Genomic DNA, 12,995 nt, shown 5'->3' with positions numbered 1-12,995 from the left:
TTCATTCTTGTCTCCATACACCATTCTCACATAATCCGCCAAAGATCGTCCTAAGCACACGTCATGCAAAAACTCCTAGCGCTTGCAGGTCCTCTTCGAGTATTGTCCACGTCTCATGTCCGTAGAGGATTACCGGTCTTATCAGCGTCTTTTACATGGTACACTTAGTAAAGTTGTCCGTAGTAAGCACGATTTCCGGCAATAATACGTCTTCGAATTTCTCTGCTGCAGTTGTTATCCGACGTTACCATTGCAATGATCCGAGGTAGACAAATTTGTCCACCACCTCGAACTCATCTCCGCAATTCATCACGCGTCTGCCAATGCGAGCTCTATTGCGCTCGGTTTCTCTAGCCAGCAGATATTTCGTCTTCGATGTATTTGCCTTCAATCCAACCCAGTCTGCTTCACGTTTCAGCCTGGTAAACTGATCAGAAACCACCTGGAACGTTTTTCCGACAATGTCCACGTCGTCAGTAAAGCAGATGAACTGGCTGGCTTTATTGAAGATCGTGCCCCGCATGTTGAAGCCCGCCCGTTTCATAACACCTTCTAGCCCAATATTAAACAGGAGGCAGGAAATACCATCGCCTTGTCGAAGTCCTTTGCGTGTTTCAAACGGATCCGATAATGCACCCGAAATCTTCACACAGCACTGTACACTATCTATCGTTTATCTATTGATCAGTCTAGTCAGTTTCCCGGGGAAACCATTCTCGTCCATAATCTTTCATATCTCTTCGCGGTCGATGGTATCATAGGCCGCTTTGAAATCGATGAATAGGTGCTGCGTAGGGACTTGATATTCGCGACACTTTTGGAAGATCTGCCGCAACATAAAGATTTAGTCTGTCGTCGATCGCCCGTCCACAAAACCGGCTTGATAACTTCCCACAAATCTGCTTGCCAGTGGCAATTCCCGGTGGAAGATGATCTGGGAAAGCACTTTATAGGCTGCGTTAAGAATGGTGATCGCTCGATAGTTCTCACATTCTAACTTGTCACCCTTTTTGTATATTGGGTATCTTATTCCCTCCTTCCACTCCTCCGGTAGCTGTTCTATATCACAGATCCTGGCCATCAACAATTGTGGGAGTGGGCACGTTTCCCTCATCCGCCGTACTGATGAAGCCATTCCTCCTGCTGTCTTGATCTTCCTCCTCTGCGCCGTTTAGGTGTTCATCGCAGTGCTGCTTCCACCTTTCAATCACTTCACGTTCGTCCGTCAAGATACCTCCATCCTTATCCCGGCACATTTCGGCTCGCGGCACACAGCCTTTGCGGAATGCATTGAGTTTCTTGTAGAACTTACGTGTTTCTTGAGAACGATACAACTGCTCCATCTCTTCGCACCCCAACTCTTCCAAGCGGCACTTGTCATCCCGGAATAGATGGATTTGCTGTCTTCGCTTCTGTTTGTATCGTTCCACGTTTTGACGGGTGCACGTTTACAACGAACGCCCGCGCTGCATTCTTCTCGTCCAAAACCGTCTGACACTCCTCGTCGAACCAACCGTTCCGTCGATTTGCTTCCACGAACCCAACGGCACCTTCCGCTGCGTTGTTTATGGCTGCTTTGAGACTACTCTAGCAGTCCTCAAGGGGGGGCTTCGGTGAGCTCTCCCTTATCCGGCAATGCTGCTTCAAAGCTTTGAGCGTAATCAGTTGCGACTTCGGGTAGCTTGAGTCGTTCCAGATTGTACCGCGGCAGGCTTCGGTACCGAATGTTGTTCACAACGGAGAGTCGTTGGCGCACTTTAACCGTCACTAGGTAGTGGTCCGAATCGATGTTTGCGCCGCTATAGGTTCTGACGTCGATAATGTCGGAGAAGTGTCTTCCATCAAGCAAAACGTGGTCGATTTGCAATTCAGTCTGTTGGGGTTGACTCTAGGTGTACCGATACGGGAGGCTGTGCTAGAAGTAGGTTCTACGTATGGTCATGTTTTTGGAGGCGGCGAAATCAATCAGTCTAAGGCCGTTTTCGTTCGTAAGCTGGTGAGCGCTGGCCTATAATTGGCCTAAAATCCTCCTCCTGGCCAACCTGAGCGTTGAGATCTCCGATAACGATTTTGACATCATGGCTTGGGCAGCCGTGGTATTCACGTTCCAGCTGCGCATAGAAAGCGTTCTTATCGTCATCGTCACTTGGTAGGTCTCAGGCTGTGCACGTTGATTATGCTGATATTGAAGAGACGGCCTTTGATCCTTAACTTGCACATTCTGTTGTTGATTGGCCACCACCGAATCACGCGCAACTGCATTTCGCCCATCACGATAAAAGCTGTGCCCAGCTCATGTCTGTCTCATGCCGCAGCTTTGGTAGATGGTATAACCATCCCTATACGTATGTACCGTCGACCCTTTCCAGCAAACCTCCTGCAACGCTACGATGTCTAACTTGCGGACCCTCACTAATTCGAAAAAAATGCGGGTACTTCCCTAGAAATTGAGAGACTTACAGTTCCATGATCCGAGTTTCCAATCGTTAGTCCGTTTTCGATGCCTGGGTCTATGCCGATTGTTCCAATACGAATTTACATTGTATGCCTTCTGTACTGATGATTTTTACGGCTGGCTTGTAAGGCCTGCACCAACCCCCTGTCTCGCAGGAGGATCATCGTGCACAGCACTGTTTAGAGTCTCACGCTGGTACTAGGACGATGATCAGCCGCTCCTAATATGGAGAACAGACGCTGTTTTGAGCCGCCCCTAACATGGCGAACAGACGCTCTGATAAGCTACACCCTCAGCAGAAAGGAGCCCCGTTCCCTGTCAGCATACGACCAAGGCCCCACCAGGGATGGTTACCCGATCTTCCCTACGGTTACTCGTACCCCAGGCAGCGCCACGGGGAGGTAGGGATAGGAGTTACTGGACAAGAGGCTAAGGATCACAAAAGGGTTCTATTTTATACCTGCAGGTACGCGAAGTACCGTTGGTACATATTGTCCAAACATTTACTACCCATTTTTTGAGCATAGACCAGTTGAATTTCTGTTGAAAAAAAGTGCAGGACAGTCGCTCTTTTCTTTGCCTCTGCGGAAACCAAATTGCATATCTAAGAGAAAATCGTTAAATTCATCCCATTTGTCAATCCGATGAAGAATCATCTTCTCTAACAGTTGACGTAAGCAGAATAGCATGGCGATAGGACGGTACGAGTTGTAATCCGACGCGGGTTTTCCGGGCTTTTGGATGGCAATCACTCTCACTTATCTCTAATCATCCGGAACAATGCTGTCTTCAAGAAACTGGTAGTATAAGTTCAACAAGCGCTTCTTCGCAACGTCTGGGAGGTTTTTGAGCAAGTTGAACTTAATCCTATCCATTCCTGAGGCAGAATTAATACATGAAAAGAGAGCACGTGAGAATTCTAGCATCAGAAGAGGTTAAGTTAACGCGAACCTTTCCGTGTACGGGAACGGAATCAGGACACACTTTCTTGGCAAACTGGAAGATCCACCGAGAAGAGTGTTCTTTGTCTTCATTTACCGCTGTCGCGTTCCGCATTCTTCTCCCGACGGTTCATAAAGTTGTCATGGAAGTTTCGCTAGAAAGCCCGTTTAATTGCGCCAATATCCTCTTTTCTTCGCTTTGACGAGGCTACCCAACTTGCGTTTAAGAGAGGTAACGCTCGCGGGAATCGCATTTTGCGCTTTTCTTTAAACGCGACGGACTTTTCCCGATGTAAGGCTCCCCCAGACCCAAGCGGCTTTTTACAGCGACAGCGACAAATAATTGTCGCGATTTCGCTGTTGTTTCGCTGCATGCACTGTTTGATGAGCGCGTCTTAGCCACAGCGACGTGATTTCGCTGCGATTCGCGTCGTGTCAGTCAAGATGGTTCCATAGAAGAGTGCTTGCAGCGACACAACAACGAAATCGCGACAATTATTTGTCGCTGTCGCTGTAAAAAGTCGCGTTGATTTGGGGGAGCCTCATCAAACGTCAACATCCCACCGCAAAATCGCTAGTGTTTGGCGGGGATTTTAACCTCCAAATTGCCAAATAACCTCCAAATCATCACCTCCAAGTTAGTTCTAATACCTTCCGTTTTATGAAATATGGTGGCGCATCGATCGTCGCAAATTTATCGTTAAACAGTCAATACTGCGGTGCACTCATCTTCCCACCACATGGCTTTAAGGTCTCTGCGAGTGGTTTGTTACAGCAGAAAGGTGATGGTGATGAAAATGTGCTGGCACTTATCACAGTGCATAACCGTCGGTTTATAGAGGCGAAGGGGCAACCAAAATTTCCCGACCACCAAGTAGTCTGGCAGCGCCGACCAAGAGATAGTTACACAAAACAAATTCGACGGCTGTTTTGTGCCATTAGGAGCCACCTGATTCTTTTGTCTGGCATCAAGTATGGCGACCGGAGGGACGGCACGGTTTTTAAACCCTCCAACTCCAGATTTGATAAATAATGTCGGGACGTCACTAAAGGTGGTTGACACCACGTGTTTGCAATCCAATCACTTGATTTCGAACCATTCGTCGTAGCACGTATCAGCCTAATTAGTTTAACCGGATAACCATGTTCAGACATTATCTGCCACAGCTTATTTCTTTCCACTCAAATTGAAATCAGTAAACAGATTGTGAGTCTTCAAGTTACACTCCCGGAATTCATTTAAGATCATTCACAGGGTAAACACCTAGTCCGTTGTCAAGCGTCCTTCGCGAAAACCAGATTGGTATTCGCCGACAAAGAACTCATCAATTGGTTTCAGTCTGTTGAATAGGATGAGTGACAGTATTTGGTACGCCAAATTCAGCAGGATAATCTCTCTATAATTGGCACACTCCAGTCTGTGCCCTATATTGTAGATTTGGCATAGGAGGCCATCCAATCAGCCGGTGGCATTTCTTACCCTCAGAAGAACTCGGCAGTAAAGCTGCTCACTTCCGTGCTTGAGAAGCTTGACCGGAATATTTTCCTTCTCAGCTGTCTTACAGTTCTTCAGCTTGCTGATAGCCTTTTCAACTTCTCCTATAATCGGTGGGTTAGAGCTTGATCGTCATCATCAATGTTCAACAATACCTTTCTAGTCGAGAAATTGAGATCGCAGGAATGGTCACCGAACCGTTTTTGAATTGCGCTGACATCAAATCTGGTCTTCTTCTTCTTATTTTTCTTCTTGGTATTACGTCCTCACTGGGACAGATCCTTCTTCTCAGCTTAGTGTTCTTATGAGCACTTCCACAGTTATTAACTGAGAGCTTTATTTGCCAAAGTTACCATTTTCGCCTTCGGCAGGTACGATGATACTCTATGCCCAGGGATGTCAATGAAATTTCCATTACGAAAAGATTTTGGACCGACCGGCAATCGAACCTAGCACCTTCAGCATGGCTTGGCTTTATAGGCGCGGACTCTAACCATTCGGCTAAGGAAGGCCCCTAATTATATTGTGCCTAAACACCTGACGAAACTAACAGCACAGCCCATCAAATGTTATTTTAATTATTTTCCCCCTTATAATCAATGTTCTGTCCTGAAACAGCCTAGAGCAGCTGTTTGTTCTAGTTCGCCCTTAGATTCGTATAGCTAAGATAAAATGAGACCCTGCATTTCTGTCTCAATGCAAGGTGGTGCTGGCGGCTGCTGCGGTGTCAGCGATACCTACATGACGTGAAACTGGAGGATGTTGAAATCAGAAAACTTCAACTCTAGCTTTTCTTTTGAAATGTCAGACGTTTCAAAGTTGGTCATGCTGCAAGGATTTTTCCGTGCCCTCTCGTTCATCCGTCATACGTACCTACACCGCCGCAAACCCCGGCGAAAAGTGCAGTGGGTAAGTTTGTCGGTGAGTTTTACACTACGTTCCACCCTCGCTCAAACACCTTTCCGGCACACATTTAGAGGTATGGCAGCAGCAGCAGAAGAGTTGTGCGAGATAAAAAGTTGTTGAAAATCCGTACATGACGCTTTGGGAACTAGGCCAACCGACAAACTGGAAACTGCCACAAAAGAATCGCTTCAAAGTGATTTTGTTTTCATTTCACGCCGGTGTATCTTTGAGCGCATCTAAGCGGGTCTCTCCACACTGGGACTGTTTGGGTTTAGTTTAGAGGAATAATTTTTGGTCTGCATGTGGGAAATGCGGACAACGTTTTGTACACACGGTGCATACTAATTTACAAAATCCGCGTGTTCAATAGTATAATAAACAAACGGCTTAAACATAATTATTTATTAATCCTATTATAGCAAGATTATCAATATGATAAGTAGAACCAAGTTTTATTCATCAAAAAATGTAATAATTAAGGTGCATTTATAATGTTTTACATCGTTGACGGACACCGTTCAATTATCAAAATCATATTCTTTTTCAATTGAATTCCAAAAAAATGAATGCATTTTGCGAAGAAAGAGTCGATTAAAATCAAACAATTTGGTTTAAGTTCTCTTATTTACGATGGTTTGGAAATAAACTTAAAGAAATAACATAGTTACTTTTAGATTGTCAAAACTGAGTGTAACCAAACATCAAAAATATTTGAAAATTTTATTCTAATCAAAATTGCATCTATACACCACACAATACCTGTTATGGAATAAGCGTTTTTTTAAGGCACTCTGTGCTCGTGGCCACCTACTGTGCCGGAATCAGTTCATCTGTATCTTCTTTATCGATACAGATCTATTTTCAACTAATCTATATTTACATCTACTTTCACTCTCTTCTGCTCTTTTACTCTCACATTGAGCAGGTAGGAGAATTCTCTGCGGGTAGTCTAATCAAATTCCACACGCAGCGAACTGGACTATCGAATTTCATACATTTTGCCTTATGAAAGGTGGAACGATTATTGCAATACGAACGCTTTATGTATCGTTTTAGCATCACTCCACATCAAGGCGTCGATAGGCGCGTGATGTACACTCGGGCTTATCTATCGCAAGGTCATTGGTTCGATTCCAGGTTGCCGCGAAAAATATTTTTGTTTTCAAATTTCGGTTTCATAAGGCAAATTTATGAATTTCAACCCGATTCCTTGTGGCGAATTTTCATAAGGGGTTCCTATGTTTATCGATAGTCCATTTGCCTGAGTGCATAAGCCATAGTCCATTGCTTTTGCGGTGATTCATTTTTGCCGTGTTCCTGAGTCGTTTGATGCTAGCTAGCTGCCTTCAAAGAGGGTCAGTTTGTCTCAGTCACCATCTGATACTGACGGAGGTTGGATGTGCTTCCCCAAAGCACGGTCCTCCGTGCGGCGTCTTCTGGTGGCTGGACGGGTTTTTTGTGGAGGGGCTGGGGATCGAATCCATAACCTTTCGCTTATGAAGCGAAAACGTAACCTCAAGGCTACGGACCCCCTATGGAAAAAGTGTTGCAACACTTCAAATCAGATATTGCAAAACACAAAGTTTATGTGCTTCTATTATTTAGTAATACTCCTAATCAGTGCTGTAAACATTCGACACTTTGAGCGACGTTCGTTTCGTTGCCATGGTCAGCAGTCACAGCAAGAGCGGTAGAATGAACGTCGACAAACACAAAAAAGTGTCAATTGAATGTCGTCTGATACGAGATAATTTGCATAAATCATAAGTTTTGCATAGAATTCAGACATCGGATCATAAACAACATGGATAATTTGATCTTGTCTGTTATGTCGAATGTGTGTGTGTGTACAGTGAAAGCAGAACAGAAACAAACAACACCATAACGCTTCCTAACATTGCTATCGTGGTCAGTGGCATTCAATTGACATTTTTCTTTTCGACATTCGTTTGATCGCTCGTGTTGTGAATCTTTAAGCGAAGCGCTGCCGAATATCAGCGAAAACGTGTCGACTACCGTGATTGCTTACAACACTGCTCCTAATATTCCTATATATTAAAAATAAGACAATATACACCGTCTTCTGCCAGAGGCTGCACAGACTGAACATAACTAACATTAGACAACGGAGACACGGAACGACCAGTGGACCAATGAAGAATTTTTCGTTTGTCGAAAAGTTTTCTCCGACTGGGGCGGGAATCGATCCCACACTCCGTAGCACAATACGCCTAAACAACTGACACCGCTAACCGCACGGCTACGAAGGCCACTTGTACGAATAACCCAGTCAACCAGAACTCGCATAAAACTTCACGTAATAACTCGTTAATTTATTCAAATCACATCAAACCCGCAAAACAGGGTGGATAAAATCGTCAGATTGATGAATTTCCCCGCATAAAACGCTTTTGTTCTGAGGTCATTTGTACATTTTGTTTCATCCCGTACACTCGTACAAAGTGAGTCGAATCAATCCGTGGCAGCTGTCAAATCAACATTTGTTATAATAAGTTAAGAGCCAGTTCGCGAGAGCCGCAACCCCTTCTTGTATTGATGTTCTCCGATCAGGCTGAAATTTTCAGGGATTTTTCTTCTATATAAAAGATGATGTTTTGCAAAATATTAGATTTTTATATTAGGGGGAAGTGGGACAAAATGACCCCCAATGATTTCATGTCACTAAACATGCAAAATCACAAAAACTGATATAACTATAGTAAAAGTGCACGGATTATGTTGAAATTTGGCATGAATACTCTACGTTATATAAACTTTGAGATTGGCATGGTATATGGATTTTGAAAGTACTTCAAATCGAGAAAAATGAATTTTTCATAAAAAATTTAGTGATTTTCAAATCAATATTTTTCCTACCAACCGAACTAGGTCAAAAAACTAAATATGACGTTTTGTAGGGTAACTCATGGGCTTTCATTTGAGGTGTAATCCAAATATGCCGTTTCAAAAATTTTCGAAAAAAAAAATTTTTTCGGGGTAGTGTTGGAACTTGAGTTATTTTGCGAGTACCGCAACCGCCTTGTCTAGAGAGGTTGTATTGATGTTCTCTGATCGAGCTGAAATTTACAGGAGTTGTTTTCCTATGTAAAAGAATATATTCCGCAAAGTTTCAGATTTTTATATTAGGGAGAAGTGGTACAAAATAACCACTAATGATTTAATATATAAAAACATACAAAATCAATTGAAGTGCTATAATAGCGATAGTAAAAATAAACGAATTTGCATGAAATTTGGCATGTTTAATTAACGTTATATGAACTTCAAAATGAACATGGTATTTGGATTAGAAAAATGTTACAAATTGATAAAAAAAAAACTGTTTAATTTTTTTTTAATAAAATTAGTTTTTTTTAAAATCGACTTATATTTTTGTCAACCGAACTAGTTCAAACAACTTAATATGAAGTTTTGTAAGGAAACTCAGGAGCTTTGATTCGCAGTGTACCGTAGTGAATCAAAATTCGGACGGTACCAATATCCGGACACTCTGATAATATTTACCAATAAAATGCTAAATTGATAACATTTATACAACTATATTGAATGAAAAAATAGCTGTTTTTGTAGTTATTACGACGTATTGGCCTTTCGGAGGTCTGTTCAACAAACTCATCAATGTCCCAGATGAGATCAGATCAAAGGTATAAATTTATTGGTTAGAGATAATCGTTATATTTTTATTACTTACATTTGGTCTCTTACTAGGCAAAGAAATTCAAATTTTTAAATTTAACATAGGGTAATTCAGGTCGCTATCTGCAATTATTCAGTTTTAATAAGCATATAGTAATAATATATAAATTATAATTCACTTAATAAACGATTTTGCATTCACATTGATCAATCAACAATGAGAAGGTATTTTTTTCAATTCTCATTTCCCCACTTGACATTTCTCCCATGCATTCGAGGGGCCCTTAGATGGAGGCAATCGTTGCAGCAGTAGTGATTGTAACATAATAATACACAAAGTTATAGTTTAAAAGTTTAGTGACACCACATTGAAAAAATATGCTGTAAATATGGTTTAAAAAAGTAAAAAGAGGCTGTCCGGAATTGGAGCCCAATGTTTTTGAATCCGGACATTGTATTGGAATTGTATGTTTGGATGCCGTAAGTACAAAATTTTCAAATAAAACTGGAATAATACTTTGAACATCATCAAAACATGAGTAATATGTAATAAGAACAATACTTTGCGTCGTTCATTGAACCTATCAGTAATGATTGCAGTTCAAACCACCAACATGTCTGTCCAAACAACTAAATCACAGACATTGCTTACACAATATGTGTTCATTACTATTCAAAAAGAAACCCATTTGGCAGAACTACACTTTTTGCAAGGGAAAAGTGGGTCAAAATGACCCTCAATATTTTTGTGTCGGAAAACACACAAAATCACAAGAACTACTGTACCGTTTAAACGGATTGTACTGAAAAATATGTTTTTTTTTTGTAAAAAACACACAGTTTTCCGTGGAAATATGCAATTTTTAACAATCTTCGTCTCTCTTTTACTCTTTCGAGAAATTTGCAAACATCAAGGCTAGTAAAAGTCAAAATTCCATTCAAGATATAAACAGTACAGTGCCTCATAGCAGCCATATAAGCAGTCAGTCTAAACTAAGCTAAACTCAATTATTTACAAATTGATCATACACACATACATGTGACCCTCCTAATCAAACCCATTAAACATTATCCAAATTAAAAAAATGCGGTAGTTGATTCCCATCCAAACAGCGTGAGAAGAAACAACGCTTACTACTGACCCGCTGAAGCTTCTAACGAAAACATTGGTGCAATGATTTATTGTTATCCACATCATCACTTTTGCAAGAAAGTGACATTTCTTTCAGATACGGCAGCGGCAACACGGTATGATATAATCTGTATTACAACTACCGACATGAGGCCTCCATACGCTGCTCATACCGCCCGGATTTTGATTTACCACGGTACACCGCGAATGAAAGCCCTTGAGTTGTCCTAGTTCGGTTGATCAAAAATAAGTCGATTTGAAAAAAAAAACTAATTTTACAAAATAACAGGTTTTTCTCGATTTGAAACATTTTTTTAACCAAAATGATCATTCATATAACGTAAAGTAAACATGCCAAATTTCATACAAATTCGTGCATTTTTACTATCGCTATTCTTCTTCTTCTTTCTGGCGTTACGTCCCAACTGAGACAAAACCTGCTTCTCAGCTTAGTGTTCTTATGAGCACTTCCACAGTTATTAACTGAGAGCTTTCTATGCCGATTGACCATTTTTGCATATGTATATCGTTTGGCAGGAACGAAGATACTCTATGCCCTGGGATGTCGAGAGAATTTCCAACCCGAAAAGATCCTTGACCGATGGGATTCGAACCCACGACCCACAGCTTGGTCTTGCTGAATAGCTGCGCGTTTACCGCTACGGCTATCTGGGCCCCTACTATCGCTATTATAGCAGTTTAATTAATTTTGTATATTTTTATATATTAAATCATTTGTGGTTATTTTGTACCACTTCTCCCTAATATAAAAATCTGGAATTTTGCGAAATATCTTCTTTTATATAGGAAAACAACTCCTGTAAATTTTAGCTCGATCGGAGAACATCAATACAACCTCTCTAGACAAGGCGGTTGCGGTACTCGCAAAATGGCTCAAGTTCAAACACTACCCCGAAAAAAAATTTTTTTTCGACAATTTTTGAAACGGCATATCTAGATTACACCTCAAATGAAAGCCCATGAGTTACCCTACAAAACGTCATATTTAGTTTTTTGACCTAGTTCGGTTGGTAGGAAACAAATCGAATTGAAAATCACTAAATTTTGTATGAAAAACTCATTTTTCTCGATTTGAAGTACTTTCAAAATCCATATACCATGCCAATCTCAAAGTTTATATAACGTAGAGTATTCATGCCAAATTTCAACATAATCCGTGTACTTTTACTATAGTTATATCAGTTATTGTGATTTTGCATGTTTAGTGACATGAAATCATTGGGGGTCATTTTGTCCCACTTCCCCCTAATATAAAAATCTAATATTTTGCAAAACATCATCTTTTATATAGAAGAAAAATCCCTGAAAATTTCAGCCTGATCGGAGAACATCAATACAACTTCCCTTGGAAAGGGGGTTGCGGTTCTCGCGAACTGGCTCTTAAGTCGCATTAGATCACAGGTTAGTCGGTATAAAATTCATACACTCGCATTGTATGCCATTAGTCATCACATACACTCCCGTACATAAGTTTGGGTTCACCCCCCAAAAAACATGCAAAAGTTTTCTGTCCATATCTCTGTGATTACACGTCCAATTGAAGCTCTCTAAGTCGCATTCGAAAGGCAAAGAGTTATTCTTACTTCGTATGTATTTTTCCAAAATCATTCTTTGAACTTTGTATACTAAATTTTTACTTAAAGTTGTGACATTTTTCAAAAAACACACTGAAAAATCATATTTAATTTCCTCAGAATTGGGTCGACCAAAATTTTCAATCAAAGTGTCATTAGAATCGTAAACTTATATTCTTTGAAGAGACGCCACGAAATTTTGGCAGAAAAATCTGAAAAGTATTCAAAATCAATGAGACAGTCAGTCAAGTCATCGTGCAAAAGTTTGGGTTCACCCCTCAGTATGGTGTATCGTGCAAAAGTTTGGGTTCACCTAAACTGACTTAAATCTGTGAAATCTCAAACCAATCATGTACACGCCATTATTTGCGCTCAAAAAAGCTTTAAACTATCAAAATCGGTTGAAAAATGGCAGAGATATTGACAAAAATGATGTGCGTGCGGGCTCAGGTGAACCCAAACTTTTGCACGATTTGCATCATACTGAGGGGTGAACCCAAACTTTTGCACGATGACTTGACTGACTGTTTCATTGATTTTGGATACTTCTCAGATTTTTCTGCCAAAATTTCGTGGGGTCTCTTCAAAGAATATAAGATTACGATTCTAATGACACTTTGATTTAAAATTTTGGTCGACCCAATGCTGAGAAAAATAAATATGATTTTTCAGTGTGTTTTTTGAAAAATTTCACAACTTTAAGTAAAAAATTAGTATACAAAATTCAAAAAATGTTTTTGTAAAAATACATACGAAGTAAGAATAACTCTTTGCCTTTCGAATGCGGCTTAAAGAGTTTCAATTGGACGTGTAA

General features: G+C 40.8%; 1 protein-coding gene across 9 annotated transcripts in view; it reads left to right on the top strand.

Annotated features, from left to right (window-relative positions):
• Nucleotides 1-12,995, top strand: part of LOC5565368 (metallo-beta-lactamase domain-containing protein 1) — a 361,006-nt gene that overhangs the window by 263,099 nt on the left and 84,912 nt on the right. The gene's annotated exons all lie outside the window — the stretch shown is intronic.

Source organism: Aedes aegypti, chromosome 2, assembly GCF_002204515.2.
Source record: "Aedes aegypti strain LVP_AGWG chromosome 2, AaegL5.0 Primary Assembly, whole genome shotgun sequence".
Classification (NCBI taxonomy): Eukaryota; Metazoa; Arthropoda; class Insecta; order Diptera; family Culicidae; genus Aedes; species Aedes aegypti.
The sequence above is the reverse complement of the archived record's forward strand: the minus strand, read 5'-3'. Positions and strand labels throughout refer to the sequence as shown.